Source organism: Sparus aurata, chromosome 15 (assembly GCF_900880675.1).
Source record: "Sparus aurata chromosome 15, fSpaAur1.1, whole genome shotgun sequence".
Taxonomy (NCBI): domain Eukaryota; kingdom Metazoa; phylum Chordata; class Actinopteri; order Spariformes; family Sparidae; genus Sparus; species Sparus aurata.
This window is the reverse complement of record NC_044201.1, coordinates 31,701,970-31,729,412: the sequence shown is the minus strand read 5'-3', so window position 1 is coordinate 31,729,412 and position 27,443 is coordinate 31,701,970. Positions and strand designations below refer to the sequence as shown.

General features: G+C 41.9%; 1 protein-coding gene across 2 annotated transcripts in view; it reads right to left on the bottom strand.

Annotated features, from left to right (window-relative positions):
* Window positions 1-26,558, bottom strand: part of LOC115596459 (bone morphogenetic protein receptor type-1A) — a 59,309-nt gene extending 32,751 nt beyond the window's left edge. The window contains exons 1-2 of one of the 2 annotated variants that reach the window (XM_030441590.1): window positions 26,344-26,558; window positions 4,404-4,468 (exon numbers count right to left, since the gene is read on the bottom strand). The gene's annotated coding sequence lies outside the window, so the exon portion shown is untranslated. The remainder of the gene's footprint in view (window positions 1-4,403; window positions 4,469-26,343) is intronic. The other variant, XM_030441589.1, reaches the window with a different exon arrangement.
* Between the last annotated feature and the right edge of the window lie 885 nt (window positions 26,559-27,443).

Here is a 27,443-nt window from a genome sequence, read left to right as displayed (position 1 = left end):
CTGATGAATACTAAATGAAAACTGTTGATAAAATGACCAGCTGGGTCGAGTTGCAGAATGAGTGAAAGGTAAAAAAATATAATCATATTGTGATTATATTTGAGAGAGTTATGAAGTGGCTGAGATAATTACTGCATTTTAATTTTGGTTCTGTACCAGACAAACATGTTTTCTTCCATCAGGAGAACAAGATGCTGTTTGTTTACCGTCATCAAAAGGCATTGATAATATCAATTCAATATTAATTGTCATAAATGATTAATATCTCATTAATTGTGCAGCCATAGTCAGAAATATAACTACTTAAAAGATGGTTTCCAACAAGTAGAACTGTCTTTCATCTAATAACATAAAAGTAATAAATAAAATACAACTGAAAGAATATCGGTATAAAGAAGATCTTGAACAGAAGAAGAAAGATTTCAGGAACATTTCAAGACTTTCTAAGATTCTCAGATAAAAACCTCCAAATAAACACAGCCTGGATCTAAATGTGCAGCTGTACAGCACACGGCTGGTGTGTTACACTGCCGACTTACACCACCACTAACACAGTCAACACCATCAACACCACCAACACCACCAACACCACCAACACAGTCAACACCACCATCAACACCACCAACACGGTCAACACCATTAACACCATCAACACAGTCAACAACACCACCACCACCAACACCACCACCAACACCACCACCACCATCAACGTAGTCAACAACACCACCAACACCATCAACGCAGTCAACAACACCACCAACACCATCAACACAGTCAACAACACCACCAACACCACCACCAACACCACCACCACCATCAACACCACCACCACCATCAACGCAGTCAACAACACCACCAACACCACCACCACCATCAACACCACCACCACCATCAACGCAGTCAACAACACCACCAACACCACCAACACCATCAACACCACCAACACCGTCAACACCACCACCAACACTACCAACACCATCAACACTACCAACACCATCAACACCACCAACACCGTCAACACCACCACCAACACTACCAACACCATCAACACTACCAACACCATCAACACCACCAACACCATCAACGCAGTCAACAACACCACCAACACCATCAACGCAGTCAACACCACCACCAACACCATCAACGCAGTCAACAACACCAACACCATCAACACAGTCAACACCACCACCAACACTACCAACACCATCAACACTACCAACACCATCAACACCACCAACACCACCAACTAGTGTTGTCATGATACCAAAATTATGATACGATACCTGCCTAAAATATCTCAATACCGATACTGAAACGATACCACGGCGGAAAACTAATATTAGAAAAATATTAGATGACAGAATGTGAAACTTAAAATGACTTATTTCTTTTTATTAAAACACAGTAAAAAAAAACAACTTTTTTTGTAAAAGTTGCTGAGCTTTATAGCTACTTAACCTGTTAGAACAACAATGAAATGATTATGCAGCTGTTTAACTCAGCTGCCAATCTGGTTACAAGCATCTCTGTATCCAAGAAGACAAGTGTCTTCTTGTTTTGTTCATTTGTCATGTTTGCTCTCAGAGATTATTAAATAACCTGATTTTCCATAGTAGAAAAAAATGAACAGCACGTTAACTACAATTTTATTCAGCATAAAAATAATGAACATAAATGACATTAACTGTAAGTCTGGCAATTCATAAAATAAGATAATACTTTATTCATGCCACAAAGGGGAATTTAGCAATTTGCATTTCACGATGATAAAGTTCAAACCCTGGATTATTAGCCTGCAACTACATTAGTGCAATAAAGTACAACACAACTGACCCAGACCTGGTGGAGGTCTGTGCTCTAATCAGACCATATTCTAATAATATAAATTACAATATACATTATGAATTATTGACACAAATGTACATGCTATGATTATATTACTAGTACTGATTGACTTAGTGGTGTTGTTGATCAGCATACTTGAGAACACCAGCACATGTTCTGGTAAAGTTGATGTTACCAGTGTGAACGTTGCGTTTGCATACACAGTAGGGGTGGTTAATCGGCCCAATTTCCCGATTCGATTCCGATTATTGAAGTCTCGATTCGATTACAAATCGATTTTCGATTATGAGCGATTATCGATTCGATTTTCAATTATTAACGATTATTGATCTTCCATTTAACATCAGTCAGCTGCTGAATTATTTTACTTATCTTTGGAGTAACACCTCACAGCACCTTCAATATTGTATAGTGCAACTGTAATATCAAAATTATTATTTTTAATTTGTTTTAAATGTAGTGTTTCACTGTTAAAAGAAAGCTGCCAAGCTCAGCAGCTGGACTCATGTTAGAAGCATTGTTGGTGACGAGAACCAGGGCGTGTTTCTCTGTTCCCCACTCGTCTGCCATTGCTTTGAGAAACTCAAACATATTTGCGCTTGTGTGGCTATCATCCATAGCTCTCGTCTGAAGTACGTAGGACATTAGCTTCCATTAACTGCTGACATAAGGAGCTGTAATGGCAGTGGCGGTTCTAGACCAGTTTTAATAGGGGAGCCAGGTTGGGGCCGGCTTTTTTGTTAGGGGGCACAGACAACCCGGAAAAAAAGATAAATCCTTCATTCAGACAAAACAGTGTTTACAATTTCAGCAATTTTGATTGGGTAGTAAACTGCTGAGACACTTTATTTCTGTCTTTCCCTTCAAAACAAAATCTTTACAAGAAATCTGTCATTGTATTATTGATGCAGACTCCCTGTCGGGGGGCCACAGGGAGGTCCAGACTCAGAGTTATGGGGGCACTGGCCCCTGTTGCCCCCACCCCCCCCTAGAACCGCCCCTGTGTAACGGTCACATATGAGACTGTAGCTCTGGATGTCCAGGCATCGCAGGTTATTGCTACCCTGTGAGCAGAGTTGAGGGACACGGAAAGGTTTGTGTCCTTGTAAAGATTTGGAATCGATTTAAGTGTGAAAAAGCTCCGGGATGGAATAACATATCTTGGCTCCAGACTGTGGACCAAGTAGCGGAAGCCAGTAAGAGGAGGACTCCAGTTTGTATTACTATTTAAAAAAAAAATAATAATTTTTTTTTATCGATTTTTGGAAATTTAATAATTGAATCATAATCGTCAATATTATAATGGCGATTAATCAATAATCGATTTTTTTCACCACCCCCAATACAGAGATGTGTGGAACCACATCGGACTGTTAAACAGTTAGCTTTACCCCCGACTGCCTCGTGCAACTGATGGTAAAAAAAGTTCGCTTGTTACAAAAAAAAAACCTCGCTTGACTTCCATCCGAGGGATATTAATGCTATCTATCGCTAACCTACAGCTCTCTGAACTCTTTGAACCAGTCCACATGTCTGTCAGCTACATGTTTCGCCGAGTTGGACATGTTGGCTCCTTAGGTCATTACGGATTTAAAGCGTTGTTTACATTGTTTCAATATTTCTCTCCGTGCGTCTGCTTCTTCAACAAGCCTAGGACGGTCGGCAGGAGCACTCATGCCACTTTCAGCCATGCCTGTCTCGCTCCGTGACTGTCCGTCACTGTGAAACCACGCCCACTCTGGCTGCAGGCAGTGAGGAAGCAGAGAGAAGCTGCACACAGATGCGCTGCCCCGCTGTCGCACCAAGTTCATAAAGTACTGATACTAATAAAACGTGAAAAAGTATTGTTTTTAACGGCTGGGTACCGCGGTACCTTTCTAGTATCGGTTAACCGTGCAACACTACCACCAACACCACCAACACGGTCAACACTACCAATACCAACCCCACCAACAAGCACATTTTTTGAGGACGCAGGATAAACAACCCGACTGTGAGAGACCAGTACACATCAACCAGAACAATCCTCAGCTGCAGCTTCAGTTAAAGATAAAATATTACACTCGCACACTTTCCTCACATGAAGATATGACCACACCACGCACGCACGCACGCACGCACGCACGCACACACGCACACACACCTGTAATCACGGCTCTTCCTGCTCTGTCGTTATTAATCAAACCAGATGACAGCTCAAATGACCCAATCAGAGCCTGCAATTAAAAGCCAGGAAGCCTTCTGATTGGGCAGCTCTGACTTCAGCCACAGGGGTCAAAAGTTAATCTCCTCAAAGAGCAGGAGGGGGAGGGGGATCAGCTAATCAAGTTAAGGAGTAATCACTGCTGCACATCCACAAAAAAAACAATGTTTATGTTTTCTGTGTGTGTGTGTGTGTGTGTGTGTGTGTGTGTGTGTGTGTGTGTGTGTTTTAAAAGGCATAGAGAGCCAACAGTAATGTTTTTCATGTGACCGCAATAAACATCCTGCAGACATTACACACTGACTGCAGCATGAGCTGTGTGCATGTGTGTGTGTGTGTGTGTGTGTGAGAATACCTGACTGGGGGCTTCATGGCGATCAGCGTGTGTGTCAGTGCACGACTCCATGGGAAATGCAGTGTCTGTCAGAGACAAAAATACAAGTTGTTATGCTTTAATAACTACATCTCCATGATGTTCATCAGTCATTTCCCTCCACATGGACCAGAAGCAGAACCAGCTTCAGCTACAGCCGACATGAGAACAAACATCAAGTGATGAAGTGATTAATCAATTATATGTCAGCACTCACATTAATGTTGAGGATGGATTAACCAGTTTCAATAATTCTCTAAATCTGTCTTGGAATGTGTGATTTCTGGTTTCTTTCATCCTCTTTGACAGAAAACTGAAAAACTTGAGGATGAAACACTGATAAACATTTTTTAGACCAAAGAACTAAACAACTATTTGAGAAAAGACTCGACAGATTAATCAATAAAGAGAACGATCCTCAGTTACAGTCTTTGAAGCAAACTAGGGCTGCAACTGATGATTATTTTCGTTCTCCTTTAATCTTTCAATTGTTTCTTGATTAAACATTACTAATCAGATAAAAAGAACTTGACCGGGCAGGTGTAGAGAAGGTGACCACGATCAAAAACTAGAAATACCGCCTGAATGTTTTTCACAGAATATAATGATGTCACAGTGAAGTTGACCTTTGACCTTTTGGAAAAGTCATAGTTGTCATAAAACCATAATTTAATTGTTATCCTCTTTGACATTTGTGTAAAATTGTGTCTTAATTATCATATGAATTGATGAGCAACGGCTAAAAATGTGACCTTTGATCCCCCAAATCAAAGCAGATCATCCTTCAGTCGAAGCGGATGTTCTGGATGTTTGGGCCTAATTTGGTAAAAATCCCTAAAGACCAAGGATGTTCTTTCCGGCAGCTGTGTACATATGAAAATGTAATTCAATAAACTGATGTTGAGGATGCAGCTGTCCATTGAGATTCAAAGGGGAATTGTCATTCATTCAAATCCACACAAAGATCAGTGGAACCTCACTAACCAACACGTGAACATCCTCACAGGACCATGAACCTGACGGACATGTGCATTCTGCCACCGACCACTAAAACTCGGCTGGTTCAAGATAAGAGCACGATGCACAACAATAACAACAATAAGGACTGCAAGACAAGGTGCATGATGGGACACACCTGGCTGTCATCTGTTCAGGGCGCTGATTGGTTTAGTGTTGACTGAGCAATATGATGATTTACAGAAACTTTTCATATTTGTTGAATTGATTTTGAAGGTTTAAAACATTTAGCAGACAGAGACGAACTCTGTGAGGTGTGAGTACTCTCACAGTAACACAGAACAGAAGAACCCTCGTGGACCAATGAGCGCCCTCCCTTTAGATTCCCAGTCATGCCTCTGCTCCATCATCAGATCAGTGTTGGCGTCCTGGTGTTTGTTTGTAAGGAGATAAGTGGAGCAGCGTGGCTGACAGGCGGAGCCTCCTCCCTCTTCGTCTCCTCCGACACAGAAGCCTTTTTATTTGACAGCACTGAGCTCCTCAAAGGAGGCTTTCTTTAGTCAGGAGAGAGAGTTCATATTCACACCCAGAGAGGAGACGTTAATAGAGCCTGATAACAGGAAGCTGTCCGCAAGGCAGCCAGACTGTCAGAATAAAACATTCATGTTTGATTCCTGACTTATACTGTGCACTGTGTATTTATACTGTGTACTTATACTGTGCACTGTGTATTTATACTGTGTACTTATACTGTGCACTGTGTATTTATACTGTGTACTTATACTGTGCACTGTGTATTTATACTGTGTACTTATACTGTGCACTGTGTATTTATACTGTGTACTTATACTGTGCACTGTGTATTTATACTGTGTACTTATACTGTGCACTGTGTATTTATACTGTGTCCTTATACTGTGCACTGTGTATTTATACTGTGTACTTATACTGTGCACTGTGTATTTATACTGTGTACTTATACTGTGCACTGTGTATTTATACTGTGTACTTATACTGTGCACTGTGTATTTATACTGTGTACTTATACTGTGCACTGTGTATTTATACTGTGCACTGTGTATTTATACTGTGTACTTATACTGTGCACTGTGTATTTATACTGTGTACTTATACTGTGCACTGTGTATTTATACTGTGCACTGTGTATTTATACTGTGTACTTATACTGTGCACTGTGTATTTATACTGTGTACTTATACTGTGCACTGTGTAATTATACTGTGTACTTCTACTGTGCACTGTGTATTTATACTGTGTACTTATACTGTGCACTGTGTATTTATACTGTGTACTTATACTGTGCACTGTGTATTTATACTGTGCACTGTGTATTTATACTGTGTCCTTATACTGTGCACTGTGTATTTATACTGTGTACTTATACTGTGCACTGTGTATTTATACTGTGTACTTATACTGTGCACTGTGTAATTATACTGTGTACTTCTACTGTGCACTGTGTATTTATACTGTGTACTTATACTGTGCACTGTGTATTTATACTGTGTACTTATACTGTGCACTGTGTATTTATACTGTGTACTTATACTGTGCACTGTGTATTTATACTGTGCACTGTGTATTTATACTGTGTACTTATACTGTGCACTGTGTATTTGTACTGTGTACTTATACTGTGCACTGTGTATTTATACTGTGCACTGTGTATTTATACTGTGTACTTATACTGTGCACTGTGTATTTATACTGTGCACTGTGTATTTATACTGTGTACTTATACTGTGCACTGTGTATTTGTACTGTGTACTTATACTGTGCACTGTGTATTTATACTGTGCACTGTGTATTTATACTGTGCACTGTGTATTTATACTGTGTACTTATACTGTGCACTGTGTATTTGTACTGTGTACTTATACTGTGCACTGTGTATTTATACTGTGCACTGTGTATTTATACTGTGTACTTATACTGTGCACTGTGTATTTATACTGTGCACTGTGTATTTATACTGTGTACTTATACTGTGCACTGTGTATTTGTACTGTGTACTTATACTGTGCACTGTGTATTTATACTGTGCACTGTGTATTTATACTGTGCACTGTGTATTTATACTGTGTACTTATACTGTGCACTGTGTACTTATACTGTGCACTGTGTATTTGTACTGTGTACTTATACTGTGCACTGTGTATTTATACTGTGCACTGTGTATTTATACTGTGTACTTATACTGTGCACTGTGTATTTATACTGTGTACTTATACTGTGCACTGTGTATTTATACTGTGCACTGTGTATTTATACTGTGTACTTATACTGTGCACTGTGTATTCATACTGTGTACTTATTATTATCAGTTCAGCAGTGACTCACTGATCCTCCACTTTCTCTTGAGCACTTCATCTTTTCTTCACCCAGGAAGCAGAAATGTAAATGAACTATAGATCACTCTGGTTCAGTCAAACTGTCACTGTCAATCAAAATTAATAACTACAAAGTGAGCAGCAACCATCCAGATTACAGAATAATCTTTAAAGTTATGTGCTGTGTATTTCTCCCTGCGGTGTCATTAGAAGATTTGCTGCTTTAATTCAGTATTTTTTAGGTCTGAATAGACAAACCAGCGTTGTGGAGACTTCACCCGGAGCACCAGGTGGCTGTGACAGACATTTCAATTCAAAAAGTTAGTAGCTGGGAAAAAATGACGATGACGGTTTCAGTTTTACTCGTGTGGATTTGATCGTCTGCTCATAAAGCTTTCCATAAAGCTGATGGAAACATTTGGTTGTAGTTGGGTTGGTTTGATGTTTTGTAAAGAAAAAAAAATGGTGGGGAAGAATAAAGGATGAAACATTGATAGAGAAAGTAAAAGTGAGGCAGCTGAACTGAAATGATCATTGATTTATTATCTGAATAGTTTTGACATGTCAAAGGTTTGACTGGATGTTGTTGGTGGTTGGAAATAAAAGCTCTCTTCTCTCTCTGTCCTCCCACGATCTTTTCCTTCACAACTCATTTTCCAAAATTAAAATTCAGACAAGTGAAGATGTCACAAAGATAAATCATGACTGATAAACAGACTTCCAGCTGGTAAGAAGCTGCAGCTACAAGAAAACTGGAGTTTAACTTCTGTGACCAAATGTTTGAACCATTTCTATTATTGAGCTGCACTTCACAGACAACAGATCAATAACAAGAAATGAATGAGGGTAGTTTTGATATTTGATTCAATGATTAGACAAGTATTGAATAATATGAGGTTGATGACTGTCATAAATCTTCCACTGATTGTTAGATTTGGTGTAAAACTTTGTGTTCAGTGTTCCTCTTTCTTGTTGGATGTATAACATTTTGGTTTTAGCAATATTTAGGACTTAACATTTGTTTGACTGTTTCCACTCAGCTGTTAGAATTCATCAGCTCACAAGAAAACTGCTGGACTGAAAGCAGAGCTGTGTTTCACTTCAGCCTCGTGTGGGAGAGCACGATCTGTTTTTCCCTCCGTCTGTCTCTTTGTCTTGGCAACGCCTCTCCATCCATAAACAAGGTGTGTGTGTGTGTGTCTGAGTGTGTGTGTCTGAGTGTGTGTGTCTGAGTGTGTGTGTCTGAGTGTGTGTGTCTGAGTGTGTGTGTCTGAGTGTGTGTGTCTGAGTGTGTGTGAGAGTTGGACAGAACAGCAGCAGCTGTTTTTTGCCAACCTCGTGACCACTCTCGGCCCCCGTCTCCGGACATCTATTTTCTCCTCATCTGTTCTATAATAACTCTGCTGCTGTTACTCCTCCCATGAGGTGGACACCCAGACAGACACACAACACACAACACACACACACACTGTTAAGAACAGTTTCCAGTGTGTTAGTTTTGGCAGCAGACATGTGAGGAGTGTGAAGACCTGCTGACCTTTGACCTCAACGGATCTGTTCCACAGTGTATCCGAGAGTATACCAGGAGATGTTTACAGTATGACACAATTTTTACTTGTGTACATTTAATTTCAACTCAAAGACAGGCAGAAGACAGTCAGACACCGCCGTGCTGATGATTTCCCAGAGATCCCTGTGGTTCTGCAGCGCCGGCCGCGCTGCGGGCTGTTTATACTCTGAACCAGCGCAAGTGTCTATTTAAAGGAAACAGGAAGTAGAGGAACATCTGCTGCTGCACTCTGGCCTCTTCTTCACACTTTCCTTTTCTGTCTTCAACACGTTCACACATAAGTCTGGTGGTTACAAAACATCATCGACAACTCCGTGCTGTCACCGATTTATCTGATGGCAGCTGTGATGTGAGTTACAGAATGAACACAGCTGTGTCACTTCACCTGATCTCAGTCGACAAAACACCTGAAACATGAGCAGGAGAAGAAAGACTTTCCTGGTTTTGGTTTCCCAATCGTTCATCAACTACAATGTATCAAATGTTCTTTCATATACTCGTTCCAAAGTCAAAGTTTCCTCATCTGTCTTTAAGTACAAACTGCTCCGAGGCCGCTGAAGGTAAATTCCAGAGTTTTGAGCGGCGTGTCAGACGAAGGCATGGAAACCAGAGTCTGACAGAAAAGCTGTGAAACCAGTCCTCCTCACGGAAGAGAGGCAGGTACAGGTATGCAGGCTGTGATGGTACATAAACACACACACAAGCAGAACAAACACACTCATTCTGCAGGGAAGTTAATTACTTTAAATTTACATCCCTACTGCAAACTGAAGTCAGTTCTGAGACTTCTGGTGGACAGAACCGTCTCAGCATCCCAGTTCTTAGATAAAACAATTATCTGAGACGTAAATCAACAACAAAATATAGATTATCACTAATTATAGTCTATGGACATAAGATTTTCTGACAACTTATTTCAGCCTGAATTGAGTTGGGTTCAAATAATATTTCCTTGTAATATTTCCACTGCTGTGACGGCTATCTACACGTCACATGACTCATTCTGCACTCCGATTCGTTAATGTATCTTTAAAGATGAATCAATTCGTCAGCTAACCCTGAATGTTCACTCAACAAAAATCCTCTGAGATTTCTTTTTGGATTACTGAAAATAATCTCTGTGACAGCCACAAATGAGTCATAAAGCCTAAATCAAATGTGTAGCAGTAAGAAGCTAATGTTAAAGTTAATGCTACAAACAGACGACATCACGGTCACATGACTGAAACGTCTCCACCACTAAGAGTCTTACTGCACAATTACTATCCAGGTTTTCTATAAACTGATCAGTGTACAAGTTGTAAAGTCAGAGTTAGAACAGTGTGTAACTAAAGTGGCCTGTAAAGACGGACTAGTGAGTAGATGAGTCTCCGTGTTCGCTGTGAGGACGTTTAATGTCCCCGACAACCTCTGTACTCTCATTCAGACACTCGTTAGCAACTTAGGCACTTTGTAATTCAACGTGGAGTATTTACTGATGTACCTTATGACGTAGAACAAAAGGAGAAAATCTTTCTTCCTTTCTTCAATCTATTTCAGACATTGTTTTTAGTCCAATTACAGAAACTTGTTGCTAGGAAACACCAGATGATGTCCTGTATACTGTGTGTGTGCACGTCTGTGTGCACACGTTGGTGTGTGTCTGCGTGCGTGCGTGCGTGCATGAACGGCGGGCTGGAGGCTGGCAGGAAGTGGAAGCGAAGCGCTCAGATTCTGATCTCAGCAGTTAAACCCGGCGGCTTTCACAAAACCAACAGAGGAAGACGAGAGCAGAGGGACGAGTGTGGAGGCTGGGAGGAAGACTAATGCCATCAAAGTCAACATGCAGCCAGAGCTAATTGAAAATAAAGACCTGAAAGGAGGACGCAGGGAGGGAGGGAGAACTGCTGCTTTCACAGACGCTCAGGCAGAGTGGGAAAACTCCGCCATCGCTGATATTTTTCTTCCTCATGGCTGCAGCCAAGAACATAAAACCACCGACTGCATTTCATCAGTCTGACTCTGAAGGACCAACAGGAAACAGCAGATTCAGAGACACAAGACAAACGTAGTAAATCACACCAGCTTGCTACCAAATGTCTTCTCTCCCAACAGTTGAGTTGGCTGCTCCCTTCATTAAGACTTCTTTCTCTGTGGTCACGTTGTGTCAGTAGGGTTTCTACGTCATCAGCTGACAGTGTGTGAACATCTCAGTCTGATGGCGGTGGGAGGAGACGGCTCTGTTAGTGGCCAGTCGACAGGGGATCAGGACTCTGGGGTCAGGATGGAGATCAGGGGCCAGTATCACGTCAGAGGGATCACTGAGCGGAAAACCAAGTCCACCTCCAGGGATACCACATGATCCTGAGATCAGGACCAAACTGACCTCTCAGAGATAACCACTGGACACGACTCCAGCCAATCACAGCTCCAGTTATTTACTGCAGTCATAATACTAGCAGGCCTTGTTCCGTCCTGTTGTGATCTCTTTAGAACCACATCTGATTCCATTCCTGAGGTTTGGTGAACCCTTCACATCTGTGAACTCTGTAGGAATGCAGGCCCGTCCACCGCTGTCACATGACCACACAAATCGCACATGGCCACAAGTAATCACATTTTCACAGCAGGAGGTCGACGGCAGGTTTGACTCCAAACAGAGTCTGACAAAGCATGCAGAGCGCCAGACTTCATCCACTTCCTCCATTAGAAGAACAAGGAAGGTTTTCTCTCTGCTGCGGTGAGCTGATCTGAATTATTCACTGGGATGGGCCGGGTGTATTTAAAGCAGAGATCAATACCATTAAAGGACAACTGGAGCCACTGGAGACGGTCAACATGGAGGCTGCTTCGACCTTCCTTCAACCTTCAACTCAAGTCAGAGCAGAGGACGATGTGGTGTTATAAAATAGGTTCTTTGTCTTTGGCAATTCAGTGTTTTGTGCAGTAAAATAATCTAGTTCAACAAACTGAGTGGTAAGTAGTACTAGAAGCCGACCAAGACATCAGTATCTGCATGTATTCTGCCCTTTATTCACAGATATATATAACAAACTCTTGGGTGTGGATATTATAATCAGGAATAGACCAATTATTGATTATTGGGACAGACACTCACATCGGCACTTTTTGTGTCCCACAGCCAATAAAATGAAATGATTTAGAAATGATTGTATCTTCTCTCTGAAGGCGCCGCTAGGGAGGGGGGATGCGAAGTGAATTTAGAGGGATAATACCCACAGTCCCAAAAAGGTAATCTGGTTACTGAGAGGAGTCCGAATCTGAAGTCAATAAAGGGACTATCGCTAGACACACGTGTCTTATGTTATAGCAGTGTTATTAACTATAGTTTCAGACTATAACAGCTCGCTCATACGACTACGTGTGTGTGATGTGTATGTTACTGTGCGTGTGTGTGTAAGTTAGTAAAAAGAAAGAAGCTGTTTAGCAGACAACAAAGAATAACACAACAACCGTGTGGTGCGCAGCGGTTGTCTCTCCCTCAAACAACGGCCGGCAAGCGAATCGATGTTCGTTTATCGTCCGCGGATTGAGCTGGAATACAACGTACTGTGATGTCAGCAAAACTACACGAGCTGTCCACAGAGTGGATCAGCCTGAATGATCTTCTAGCAAGCATAATAACACAGTTAGCATACAGTACAGTGACCATAAATAGGACTTGGCGGTCCTTTCACAACAAAAGTAAGGACAACAACAACAACAACAACAACAAAAAACACGCTATATACTATCTGTTTCTGCCCAAACGGTAGCCTCTTACTGGTCGCTCGTTGCAACTAGTGTGTGTCCCGTCCGAAAAGCTGACAAAGGTATGGAGGACCAAACCTGACATAAGTATGAATAAATAAATGCATAAATGCATAAATGCATAAATAAATAAATAAATGCTGAAATAAATAAATACATGTATAAATAAATGAATAAAAGTATAAATAAAAGAATAAATGCTTTTTATTTATTTCTACATTTCTGTTCACCTACATGTATTTATTTCTGTATTTCTGTTCACCTACATGTATTTATTTCTGTATTTCTGTTTACCTACATGTATTTATTTCTGTATTTCTGTGTCCATATGTAAATGAGGAGGTAGGAGGTCCTAACCTCAGTCAAGAGCATGATTGGTTACAGGAGTGTGCTCGATGAGGGTCTACTACTTCTGCCTTACTAGCGGCGCTGATTCCTGTACACTGCACTGGAATGTTGCTGGCTACCAGCAAGCCCGCTCAGCTAACTGTTAGCTGCAGTTGTTGACATTTGTTCATGTAGCTCTGGTTTAGTTATGAATTTGACTGGCGTTCATTTTAACTTGCGAGGGTCCCAGGTGTGCTGGTGGTGTGGTTTGAGAATCCCGTCTGGAGAGAGAGGGGTCCTCAGCCATGTCCACTAACCAGGAAAAACATTCTGCTCATCGCTCCAAGTCATGTATATGTGTATCTAGACGAGCGCTACAGAGCACAAATCGTCCAAAAGTGCATGTTGTCGGTCTCATATCTTTGTCGTGAATGTCTGTACTCTCAAATAACTGGAACAGGCTGAGGCATTTGTTCACGCCGAGCGGCTCGAGAGCGGAGTGGAGACCGCTGTTAGCTCTTATGTTAGCTGTTAGCTGCTCGCTGTAGCGCAGCGTCCAGGCTACTGGTGACACCGGTTACCATCGGGTATTTTTCATTCCGCACTGTTCAAATGGTCGCTTAAAGCCATCGTTCTGAGCCGCATACATCGTTATTAAGCTGAAGCTAAGTCGGTGTGAAAACAGTACACTGTCATACAGCCTGCTGGTCAAACAGTCTGCAGAGTACGTTGACATCCAGCCCGAGCTCAGTGTGAGGTCAATCAGCTGTGGCAAATCGTGAGACGTCCAGATCAACCTGTGATACAAACACCAGTAGCGACAATGGTTCATAGGAAAGCCCAGACATGTATCTCACTCTCGATGGTAACATGTGTCAACAGTTAACCTGGACGCTATGCTCTTAGCGCTACAGCGAGCAGCTAAAAGCTAACTAGCAGCTAACTGCTAACAGCGGTGTCCACGCCGCTCTCGAGCCGCTCGGCGTGAACAAATGCTTAATACTGTTCCACACATGAGTTGTTTAAGAGTACAGAGACTCACAACAAAGATATGAGACCGACAACATGCACTTTTGGACGATTTGTGCTCTGTAGCGCTCGTCTAGCAGTGGTTTGCAAGTCGCAGCCCCGGCTTCTCCGTGTGGATAGAAGTGTTCAAGCCACGTCAAAACGAATACACGTATACATGACTTGGAGCAATGAGCAGAATGTTTTTCCTGGTTAGCGGACATGGATCTCCAGACAGGATTCTCAAACCACACCACCAGCACATCTGGGACCCTCGCAAGTTAAAATGAACGCCAGTTAACCTGTCACACTGGTCGAGGCCATTAAGCTAACTGGAGCTGTTTACAACGTTACAGAGAGCGAGGCTTGAGATCAGGAATCGTTTGCTTTCGTCTGGCTCTCCGATTTGACCAATCATGCTCTTGACTGAGGTTAGGACCTCCTACCTCCTCATTTACATATGGACACAGAAATACAGAAATAATTAAATGTAGGTGAACAGAAATACAGAAATAAATAAAAAGCATTTCTTTTATTTATACTTTTATTTATTTATTTATACATTTATTTCAGCATTTATTTATTTATTTATTCATTTATTTATGCATTTATTTATTTATGCAGCATTATGTATTTATGCATTTATGTATTTATGCATGTATTTATTTATTTATGTATTTATGTATTTATTTATTTATGAATTTATCTATGCATTTATTTATTTATTTATTTATACTTATGTCAGGTTTGGTCCTCCATACAAAGGCAGCTATCACACGGCGCTGTCGACCTGATGGAAGGACCGGACCTCGAGGGTTCCGTCTCCTTCTGAAAATAATCTCTTCCTTCTGCAGGCGGTGAGGAACGACTGGGTTGTGCAGTGTTCCTCTATGGATCCAAAACAATAATGACGAATATTCAAACAAAAATGAAAGTAAAACCAAAACAGTCTCGTCCAGCGAGGAGGGAACTGAAGCTTAGCTCAAGCAAAGTGAAAATCGTTTCTCAAATGCACCTTACGGCAGCTGTTGCATGAAACCGGAGTCTCTTCACAACATAACGCTCTCGGGGAACGCAACGTGCAGAGGGGTCTCCTGACCTTTAAACTCTGAGTGACGTCATCGAGTTTCCTGGCTCACAGCCAATAGGGACTGGGGGCAGGTCGTACCTTGAGTTACAATTTTTCACACCTTTTGGGTCTTGGTCCTGTTCCTTTGTTCTGCAACTCCTAATGTTGATAAGGCCCTAGGAGGCCTTTGATTTCCCCTAGAAGCCTTATTTGTGTGAGCCATGTGGCACGAGTGGCCCAACATCACTGTCCCACCCACAACACTATCAGGTCACAAGTAACAGCCAATTAACAATAAATAATATTAATCTGTAAAGTAATTATAGTAATTCAAGTTATCAAATAAATTACATGGAGAGTATAAAGTAGCAGTAGGGTAGCTTGAAGTACAGTATTTGTTTAAACTGTAGTTAGTTACACTCCATCACTGCTTGTTCTAAATTTTGATTTTGCAAATGTATCAGCTTCAAATATCAGTCATCAGTCGCCTTACAACTAATAATCTGTGTCCAATTAGCATGAACACTTGAGTAAAGTACCTCAAAATTGTGCTCAAGTACAGTACTGTGGAAAATCTACTCAGTTACATCCACCGCTGGTACGATTAAAATGTCTTCGCTTTCATTTGACCTTCTGTTTCCAGCTGATGTAACCTGAACCCTGCAGGACCGGCGGACGTGTTGGTGCTCTGGTTTTGTTTTGTGTCACCTTTTTTCATCTGACCTGCTGAATATCAGGCATGTTACCACTAAAAATGTTAAGTCACACTTGACCCACACGATATGGTCAACACGCCCTGTTGTGATGATTTTGACAGACATGTGATTGTGATTAGTGTGAATCATCATTATTTTTACTGAAACAAACATCTGTTGGTGTCTGTACCAAACAAACATTAAAGAACAAAATTAAATTGGTCATACTGCGATGTAGAATATGTTGTGATTGACTGAATATCTGTAAGTCTTGGACCAGGAATAAACAGTTTAAGGACCAAACAACTGATCAATCAAATCATCTGCAGGTTGAGTTCAACTACAAACGGTCAGTTGCAGCCCTAGAAACAACGTATTTCTAACAGACAGAACATTTCTTCTGAAACAAAGAAAACAGAATAAAAAGCCTCTAAAACAAACAAGCTACAAAGCCATTAAAGTCAGATTACTGCTGCTGAAGCCGTAACAGTCCTCCACCCCCACCACCCCCACCACCGCCACCACCACTGTTAGAGCTGCTTCAGCTCCTGCTTTTACTTCCAGAGACACATTTTAGTGATTTCTGAGTCCAGGTCTGATCCTCAGCGTTGGTTGTCTCCCTGCAGCAGTTTCACCTTTAACACACATCCAGGAGAATGAAAACACACGGTGCAGGATATAAAATATCTCTGCAGGGATGGAGGGGGAGGTGGAGGAGGTGAAGAATCGTACCTCTGTGTGCTCAGCTCCCATTTACTGCCTTTATTTATCTGCTATGCTGCAGCAGAGAGGCTGGACGTATGGAGGAGGAGGAGGAGGAGGAGGAGGAGGAGGAGGAGGAGGGTGGATTGCATGTTTTCCTCTCCGGCTCAGCCACTCTGTCTCCAGGCTGCCGGGGGAGGAGGAGGAGGAGGGAGGCGAGGCAGACAGAGGAGAGCACTGGAGATGTGAAACCTGATCTCCTTCCCTCCCTCCTCCCTCCCTCCCTCCCTCCCTCCCTCCTCCACCACTGCCACCTCGCCTGCCAGAGAGCCTCAGAGTCTCCCTGAGTAATCTGATCCTCAGCCTCCGAGACTGGAAACACACTCCAAGAGAGGGAGAGGTGGAGGAGGGAGGGAGGGAAAAAATGCAGGGAAAGAAAAGGGGCAGAGAGAAGGATAGAAATAGAGCAGAGGAAGGAGAGAGATCCCTGAGCTCTGCCTCCAAGACAGAAACACTCCCAGGAGAGAGAAAACTGAGGAGCAGACGGAGAGGAGGGAAAAGGAAACAGATGGAAGAAGAGAGAAAGGTTGTAACAAGAAGAGGAGAAAGAAAGACCTGTTTGACTCTCATCAGCTTTTAAATCACATTTTCTAAATTCAAAACATCATCGTCAAACAGTCTGAACAGACACAATGTGAGTAATCTGTGGAAGTGGTTTGGATAAAGATCCAGTTGAGAAGTAAAGTGAAAAGAAAGAGCGGTGTGAAGAAACAGAGGATGAAATGAAGAGAAAAGGACAAAACAAACAACATGACACATGCTGATAACTGGCAGCGTTTGGTCTTTGACTCATTATGTATGATCTTTTTAAATTCATGCTTTCATGAGAAGCATCACTAAAGACAAATTAGCTGATACAGAAAAACAGAAAATAGGAGCCAGAAAGAGAAAGATGAGGAAGACGAGGTGAAATAGTGAGCGACAGTGAAAACAGAGGAAACCCTGAAGATACTAAAGTTGTTCTGTGTGTAAAGCTGCAGAGTCAGAGCTGCTGTGAATTCTACAGACTGTTCAGTTAGGGTTTGTTTGGTTCTGCCCGTTAATTGACCCAAATGGATAGGACTGGACAAACATGTCAACTGGAGCTTAAAACACTTCAACAGCAGCAAAAACCACATCCTCCACAGTGATGGATGAGCTGAATCCACAGCTTCATGACAGAGGAGTGTAAGTGTCTCCGTTCTAAGAACATCAGGACGGAAGAGGCATCATCACGAGTCTGCAGCCTGTCGACGGTTTCAATAAAGTTGTAAACCTTCATCACAAGTCTTGAACTGAATTTTGAGTTATGAGCTGAACACCTTAGAGCTGCGGAGTAAAACAACATCGCTGCAGATTAGGGCTGGGCGATACGGCCTAAACATTGAATCTCCGATTTTTTCACACCAAACTCGATTTACGATTTTAAGCGATTTTTTTTATCCTTCTCAAGAACAAACTTTCAAATGACAAAGAAATTATTAAAAGCATTGCATTTATTTTAATGCTATGATTCTAAACAAATTCTCCCTGCTGTTGTAAAGAGTGCAGCTTCAAACTCATTTGAAAAAATAATATAAAAGTGCTTCCTTTTGAAAAGAATGTGTCCCTTTTTGATAACAAATGCTTTTGTAAACATATTTAACATGTCAGATTGCTTGCTATTATAAAAACAGATCAGTTTCCATATTGGTGTTGATAAAGTGTTAACACAACTTTTATTAGATACTTTATTTTGCAAAAGGTGCCTTTTTACAAATAGTATTTAATATCCCTGAAGATATGTAAACTGAATGAAGCATCTGCATGCTGCACAGTAAACACTGCATGTTGGTAGATGTGCAGGACATCAGGTGTGCTGGCTGTCTTTTTAAAACATTGTTGGCCAGGAACACGAGCCTGTCTGCTTCCTCTGGCTCGAGGCTCGTTGTGGCTTCATAACACAAACCTGGGGTCGAACATTTTCTGCATGTGGATGAACCTCCGGCGTTTCCACTGTGTATACGGGCACCATATCTTTAGCGATATGCAACGTGACTGCATCCGTAACAGCTGTCCACCAGGACCCTTTCTTCTCATACGGGACACAATGATTAAATGTGTCCCGCTGTGAATCATGCGTCTGTTTGAGAGGCTGAAATAAATGTCGGTCCGCTGCCTTTAGTCACAACAGCCTTTGAACAAACTGTGCAGCGGACGGTGGTTTGTTCGAGGTCCGACGCTACAAAACCAAACTGCTAACGAGACGGTGCCGTGTTAGGAACGAGCTCGCTGCATGTTGTTGTGTTTGTTTCTCAGTGAAAAGTCACTGCGGGGGGCGGAGCCACTATGAACTACGGGAGCCCATGAGGAGCGGCGGCGGAGCAAGTTAAATAAAAACTTGATTTTCATTTTTTACAATCGTCCTAAACCAAAAACTCGAATTAATCGATTTTGCCGATTTATCGCCCAGCCCTACTGCAGATGTTTCTGTACAGACACGTTACACAGATATCCAGAATAAAAACATGAAGTTCGATAAATTGCAGATTGCTGTCGTCTGAATTATTAACTGTTTTTTTTTTGTTTTTTTTTCTGTAAGTCACATCTGAATTGTAAACCCCTTTTTGCAATAAAGATGACTTTGAAAGAAGAAAAAAAAGTTCTGTCAATGGGTCTGCAGTTGCCATTGTTGTAAGAGAGGAATAGGGCTGTGTGTGAGGTGTGTGTGTGTGTGTGTGTGTGTGTGGGTGTGTGAGGTGTGTGTGTGTGTGAGGTGTGTGTGTGTGTGAGTGTGAGTGTGTGTGAGGTGTGGTGTTGTGTGGTGTGTGAGGTGTGTGTGTGTGTGAGGTGTGTGTGTGTGTGAGGTGTGCGTGTGTGTGAGGTGTGCGTGTGTGTGTGTGTGAGGTGTGTGTGTGTGTGTGTGTGTAAGGTGTGTGTGTGTGTGTGTGTGTGTAAGGTGTGTAAGGTGTGAGTGGGCGAGCGACAGTGAGGGAGCGTGCGTATGTGTGGACACTAGTGAATGAGCGAGAGAGGAAGGAGAAGAAAAGCAGTAGCTGTAGTAGCGACAGCAACAAAGTCCAGTACAGTCTGCAGTCTGGCTGAGAATAAAGGCGACGGCTGGATGCAGCAAAGCTCCCTGGTATTATTTCCCGACCAGCTTAACACGTGAAAGGGTTCATCCAAAAGGTGAAAACTAAATTTCGGCCCTGAAGGAAATCACCTCCCCTGTGCTTCCCGACCACGGTCCGGGAGCCGAACAGGAATGGTGTAACACCATGCTATCGTTTGACTGGTTGTAGCTAACAGCTACTGGCTTGGCTAGTAGCTAAGTTAGAGGAGGTTGACTCGCAGCACTTCAACACATGTGTGGTTTTTTTTCCGCTTGGCAAGCCGACCGGACGTGACATGGAGGCGTGGCAGCATCGCCAATTACATTTTTTAATTCAAAGTTGGAGATTGTGACTTAATTTGGGTCACACCGTTAATCAGGATGCATTGGAAACTGACGAATGACTTCAAATCGATTTGTGAAGTCGGTCAGGACTCACACCTCTACAGCAGGAGAGACTGCTGTATAACACTGGATTAGTTTAAATTCACAGTATCTGATAAACAAGTGTATAAATCACAATATGACAAATGTGTGTGTAACTCTGTTCCACTGTTACATGAGACACTCATGGCTCTGACACAGTCAGCTCTCTGATTAAGTGTCTTCCAGCACTGAAGAGTTTTAATTAATCAAACACTAAAGCAACAGAACGCTCACACCAATAATTATTATACACAGATACACCAACTCCGACTGTGACATACATTTGTTCACCAACCACAGAACTATGTGTCGATGGATTACTTCAAGACTTTGTCCAGCAGCAACAAACATGGCCGACAACAAAAGACAGAGTGAAGACCTCCAACAAACCACGAGACAGGAATCACACCACCGACCAGACATCAGCTGATTGGCCCACTGAACTGTGAAGCCTCACACTTTAACAAATCATCATGTCTTTCTTTTGGTCTGACAGTATATTTTTCCAGAAACAGTCCAGTCCTGCTTCTGCCAAGCTTCAGCAGCATTAGCTGGTCCACACTGGACTCTGGTCTGGTCCCAGTACATCTCATGAGAACAGACCTGCAGTGAAGGAGATCCCCGGCAGACTAATCACCAACTGACCTACAATCAGTGTCAGAGAGATAACACGCTTCAGTCCCAGCCATAGATGGAGGACAGCATCTTTTAACCTCTGTCCGTCCTGAAGACTCAGAACTCCATGAATGCTTCAACACACGGGCGGCACGAGACCAGAGACTCATCAAAGTCCTCTTACAGCAGAACTGGATCTTTGTCTGTGCCTTTTACAGGCTTGACAAACACTGCAAAGTACAAATAAAATAACAATTTCAATATGATGATTTTGAGCATTGTTTCGGTTCTGATGCCACAGACGACTCAAAGCATCAGGACAAAAATGAATGAGTGCGTTTCAAATCTATTTTCACTTTTACTCGAGCTGAAACTAAATGATGATTAATGGAAAATTAAACTGGTTCATGTCATTTTTCAAGCACCATTTCTAATCATTCACCAGATGCAGCCCGTCGGTGTGACTTCACCTGAATATCTGTCGGTCTGTCGTTTGTTAGTCAGACGATCCGCTTCGTCATCTGTGTGAAAGTTTCAGATGAGGAGAGGGGGGACAGTTTCACTGCGGCTCTGATCCGAAGGTAGAATTGGAGGCGAGACAGCGTCTGTGTAAGTGGAAAAGCCGGAGGTGTAACTTTGTCACTTTCCAGGATGTTTGATGGGCCAGGACCTCAATCACAACACATCATAACTGCATCCATATGATTAGAAACAGTCGGGCCGATACACTAAGGCTGCACGATATTGGAAAAAACTGACATTGCGATTTTTTTTAACCCTGCGATATATATTGCGATATGAAAAAATCAGAATTCATCAGATGACCTTAACAGCACTTTCTGTTATGCTGCACTGCTGCTATCTTGTGGACAATGAACCTGCACTGATCTCACCTCTTTTTGTCGCACTGAGCTGTGTGGTTCCGACGTAAATGCTCAAACTAATTAGTTGCGTTACCTCTCGTTGTGGCAACAGATGCAAGGCACTGTCGACACAGAACACGTGTTCTGGTCAATATCATCCTTCTTGTGGCCAAAATAATTCCAGATAACTGACTTTGCTTTTCTTTTTGGCACCGAGTCTTCGTTTTGTCTGATTTTCTCTTGTTTGTTGCTCATTTTTCAATGTTGTTAGCAGCGACTCGCTCCAAGTGCAGGAGCGTGGCCTGCTTCTGCACACTGAATAAGAACTAATGTGATTGGTGGATCAGGTACCCTTCACAGGCCCTGCGATGTGACTACTGCAAACGTACATCGCGATGATGATGCTCAAACGATAGATCGTGCAGCTCTAATGTTGATATTAACACACAGAACCCAACATCATGATGTGTACCGCCACGCCTCGTTTGGATCCACAGCTCGGTTCAGTGTGAACAAGCGAAGGCGGTGTAAAGGCGAGCCTTCGCTGTGGCGATAATGCAGATTCTGTGTGTGAACGGAGCTCATGATGAACACAATAAGCCCTCAGATATAGAAACACTTTAGTGAGATGTAACAGAGACACAATATTTTAACAGTTTCATAATAAACTTGATTGTCAAAAATGACTACGTAGAGAATATATCTATGACAGGTCAATATCTGACTTTTCACAACTATAACCTTAGATTAGACTGAAACAATCCAACATTAATATGCAAAAGAGATGAAGGAGGACAGAGAGGCGATCGTCTGTTATCTGCCTCTCACAGATACATTAACATCTGTGTGTCTGTTGTCTAATAAGAGACGATAATGCAGAAGACCTGTAAAACACCGGCGTCCGTCACATCGCTGTGCCACAAGTGATGATGACAACATTACAGGGACCGTGCAACAAAACGTGTCTATACATCAGAATCTTTTCATCTCTAATATCTGCCCCAAAAATCCATTTTTGGTCGGGCAACAGCTCCGAGCTGCAGGAGGCCTGGTTCTGATCAGATCGGATTGGATGGTCTTTAACAACACTTCAACCCTCTCTCCCTCTCTCTCTCTGTTGTTGTGGACTAGCTGGCTCGCCCTCTGTCACTCAGGCAGCCTGTTATTTCCGTCACACAGATCCTGGGCTTGGCTGAGGAATGTACAGCTGTCTGACATACGGATAAAACCAGATTTTAATTTCTAACAACGCCTCCCCTCCAATATGACACTCTCCATCTCACCCTCGTGGGGAGGGAGCTGCAGAGCTGTCACAGAGCACAGTGTCTGTTTTAAAGGCCTCAAATCATTTTCAGTCAGAAATAAATACTTTATTGATACTCAGGGTTCTCCCCAGAAATTTTCAGTGTAGCGGCGCACTGTCTGTCTAACAACCGGCTCTGATGCTGGTGAAGAATTGGCTGCATCATTCAGAAGTTGACATTTGAAGTCTTGGTCTGTGTGTGGATGGAGGAGGCAGTCTTTAAAAAGCAGATGAACACAGACAGGTTCTGTTGACTGTCATCGTTCCTCCTGTTCATACCGATATTTAAGAATCACTTCCATATGTGATGGAGGACGAAAATCTGATCTAATCTGATCAAACGAGTCTGAAGATACTGTCGTTTTAGTATCTGTAGGTTTGGGTAAACACCATCCAGAGAAACACAGAGAGACATTGTTGTGTTTAAAATTATTTAAATGTGGAGGACAAACACGAGATCACACTGATGAGGCGCTGAATGATCTTCAGATAAACTTTGGGATATAGTTTGCATAAATCCAATAAAACAAATTGTGGATTTAATTTTCTGTGGCCTCCATCTGAGGCATTAAGAAGAAAGATGTTTCAGCGTCAGCAGCACCTGACTGTGGCTTAATAAGGACTTCAATGTCAGACATTATGATGCTGTCCCCATTAAGATTAAGATCACGTTTTAAAATGAATAATTCAACAATAACATACATAATAGTAATGAATGCTTAATGGACATGGAATTGACTAAAGACTTGTTCAACGGTCTCAGGAACAGGAACAGGAACAGGACATTACAAAATGATTCATTTCTTAATAAAATGAAGTCATTTCACAGAGAAACATAACTCAGGCCTGAGCAGATACGCAGCAGAGCTGCTGGAGTTAACACAGACTACAGTGAAGCCTGTCAGCTGTGATGCAGCAGACGCGTACCTGGTGGAGTCGAGGTGATGGAGACACTGGGTTTTTTTTCTGACTCGGGTGGAAACATGGAGAAAAACAGAACAAACAACCTCTCTGTGGAGGTAAACTTCACCATGACTGCAACAATTAACAGGGGAGCAAATCTGGACGAGAACGTGGCAAAGATATGTTCAAAAATCACAGTGAGATCAATATTACTGATAATGTGATCGATCTGCGACTAGAAGTGATCAGTTCTGCGTCACAATTTTCATTTTCACCAAGTAAACTATTAATATCCTGATGATGTGGCATTTGTGGGAGTGTGTGCAGAATAAGACGAGTAGGTTTGGACGTCTGCAGCTCAACAGGACTTCATTCATTCAGCTCTGATTAGGAGCAAAACATACAAGTTACAATCTTCTATTCAGTCCCAGTCCATCCGCCTGCTGCACAGAGCTCACAGCTGACAGACGCGTTTCATCCATATCTTTCTCATGTTGATACGTTTCAGTTAAAGTGACACTGCCTCACTTTGGGAAAGAAATTCAAACACAAAAAGTTGATATTTACTATATTAATGGGGTAATATCACAAACTTTGTTCTATCAGTGAATAAACCAGCTGTTCTCAGAGGAAAAGAAGGTCACAGGACACTGTCTGAAGCTACAAAGGTGGCAGGGTCCGCCACATATTAACACAGTTTGATTATTCAGTTTATTAAGTCATGACAGTCAAACAATGAAGATGTTTTTCTTTTCTGATTAAAATTCTTCCCCAAAACTTTTAATTGTCTGATTATTTCCTTGCTGATGTTTCTGATCAGACGAGAGAGGTTAAATTAAAGGAGCAGTCTGTGGATTGGTTGAAGAAATGATAAAGATCGAGGAAGGTGTTTACTGGCTGATTTTAAACCAACTGAACAGTCAGACTCTCTTTGTTTATGACTTAAACTGAATTATCCAACTGACCTTTAAGACACAGTTCATACTGTTTGACTGTGTCTATATGTGGCGGACCCTGCCACCTGCCTAGCTTCAAACAGTGTTCCGGGACAGCTTGTTTATTCACTGATTGAAAGAATATATATTTCTGAGTTTATATAACTAAATATTTAAACGTTGTTTAGAGTTTGAATTTCTCCTACAAACTGCAGCCTCTTTAAAGATATTGTTATGAAATCGTGGAGATGAACTTTATGTGAATTGAAACGACAGAAACACCTTCAGAATGACAAATCAAAACCACAAGCCAGGAACAGAAGAACTCATCCTGTCTGAGTAAACCAGCTGTGATCAATGTGAACATTAAAGCTGATAACTGCTCACACAATGTTGTGACGCTCAGTTAGCCGACGATGCTAACGACTTCGACAACAATAACTTAACACCCAGCAGCGTTTAAATGAAACAAACTACACGAACGTAACAAAACACCAGAATTATGAGCAGGCTCTTGTTAACCAGGGTTTTGTTCCTCTTTAATCACAATAAACTCTCACGGTTGCTGCACAGAACGTTACACACAGTTAGCTAACCTGAAGTAAACTACAACAACTTCAACGTTAGCTCGTTTATAAAAAGGGACCTCATCTGTTTAAAAAGGGACAATGTGCCTAACAATGACCACGAAACTGGTCACGATTAATAATCTGGCTGAGGTTGGTGCCATATGTTGGTATTTTATACCCGCAAGCTTTCCTGTAATTACAGACGAGCAGTGTAAACTGTGCAGCAGTTAGCTAACAGAGGAATGTGGCTAACAGGCGTTAAACGGTACAAATCTCTCCGGACACAAACATAACTGCAGAAAACTTCACCACGGTGAACTGTTATTGTGTTAATATAATAATTTAAGGTCGATTTTGTTGTTTTCATAATAAACACTGATTTTAAACAACAATAAAACAACTTCGCGCTGCGGCGGAGCTCAAACCAACTTTTTTTTCCACGACGGCAGCCAGAAGGATCGTCTACGTCCTGGAGCTTAAAAAATCTGTTCGCATAACTCCCGATCATTATTGTCAGCTTATTCCCACCACCATGCTTTATAGTCGGTTACATCAACCATACAAACACGAAGTGCTTCAATAATATAAACAATTCAAGTTTAAAATGAAAAAGACATTTTGAACTCGACAAATCACAAACACGAATCATTCCAGCCCTGGGAGAGCGTTAGTTCCAACAGATAGACGGAGCCCAAAAGTCGGGCTCAGAGTCAGACCCGCAGGCTGGGATCAACTTCAGGATTTCTTACCTTTCTTCTTCTTTCTTCACTTTCTCCCGCCGACGTGGCGCAGCTTTCAATGGTATTTCATCCCAGTTGCTCTAATCCAAACTTCCAGCCGAACCGGGCCACAGAACCGCGTTAGTTTCCAGGTTACTTGTAATAATCGCGGCGTCGCGTCTCGCCGCTGCCGCTCGCTGCTCGGTGGTTTCACCGTCTGGTGATGGAGGACAGAAGCAGCCGGACAAAGATCGTGTGTGAGGACGAGATGATCAAAGATCGTGTGTGAAGGCGAGATGATTACCCTCTGATCAGAACACAGGCCCAACTTCCTGCCAGGAGCAGCGGACACGGACACGGACACGCTCGTGTTTCACCTGTCAGGTGTTTTTAAAACAGCCTCGAGTTCGTTTTAAATAACGTTTTAACAGATCTAGTGAGTTAAACTGTACCTATGTTTTCTCTTGTTGTAGTGTTATTTTCAGGGCTGTGGGCGTCAATCCAAGTGCTGTTACTACTATTATTATTATTAATAATAATAATAATAATAATAATAATAATAATAATGATAATAATAATGATAATAATAATAATAAATGTAAGTAAACAATAATAACGGTTTGGGATTAGACAGTAAGTCACTGTTGTAACTGTTGTTTGAACTGTTGTCACTCTGACAGAAAACTGAAGAGTTATAAAGAAGTTGAGTAAAAGTGAAAGAGGAACTTTGAATGATTCATTCTGTATGTTTGTAGGAAGTTTGGTTCCATAAAACAGCGTGACGACATCAAGGTTAGAAACTTGATGGAGACAATGATTTGATCCAACAGACCATCACAACACAACATGAGAGAAGCTGCTGGGCATGAAAATATGAGTTTCAAAAAATAAAGTTGTGATAAATAATAAATGTTGAGATATGAACTTTTTTGCTGTAAATTCTTTGACCTTTTTTTATGTCCCTTTCAAACATGTCACTATTATTTATACCAAACAAAAGCTCAAATACTCAAAGACGTTAATGTGAACCTCTTTCTCTTAAAGGAACCATCAGAAGATTCTTCACCTCAGATCATGTTGTGATCTGATCTGTGATCAGTTAGTGATGTGTTCTCTGCAGACTGAGATCA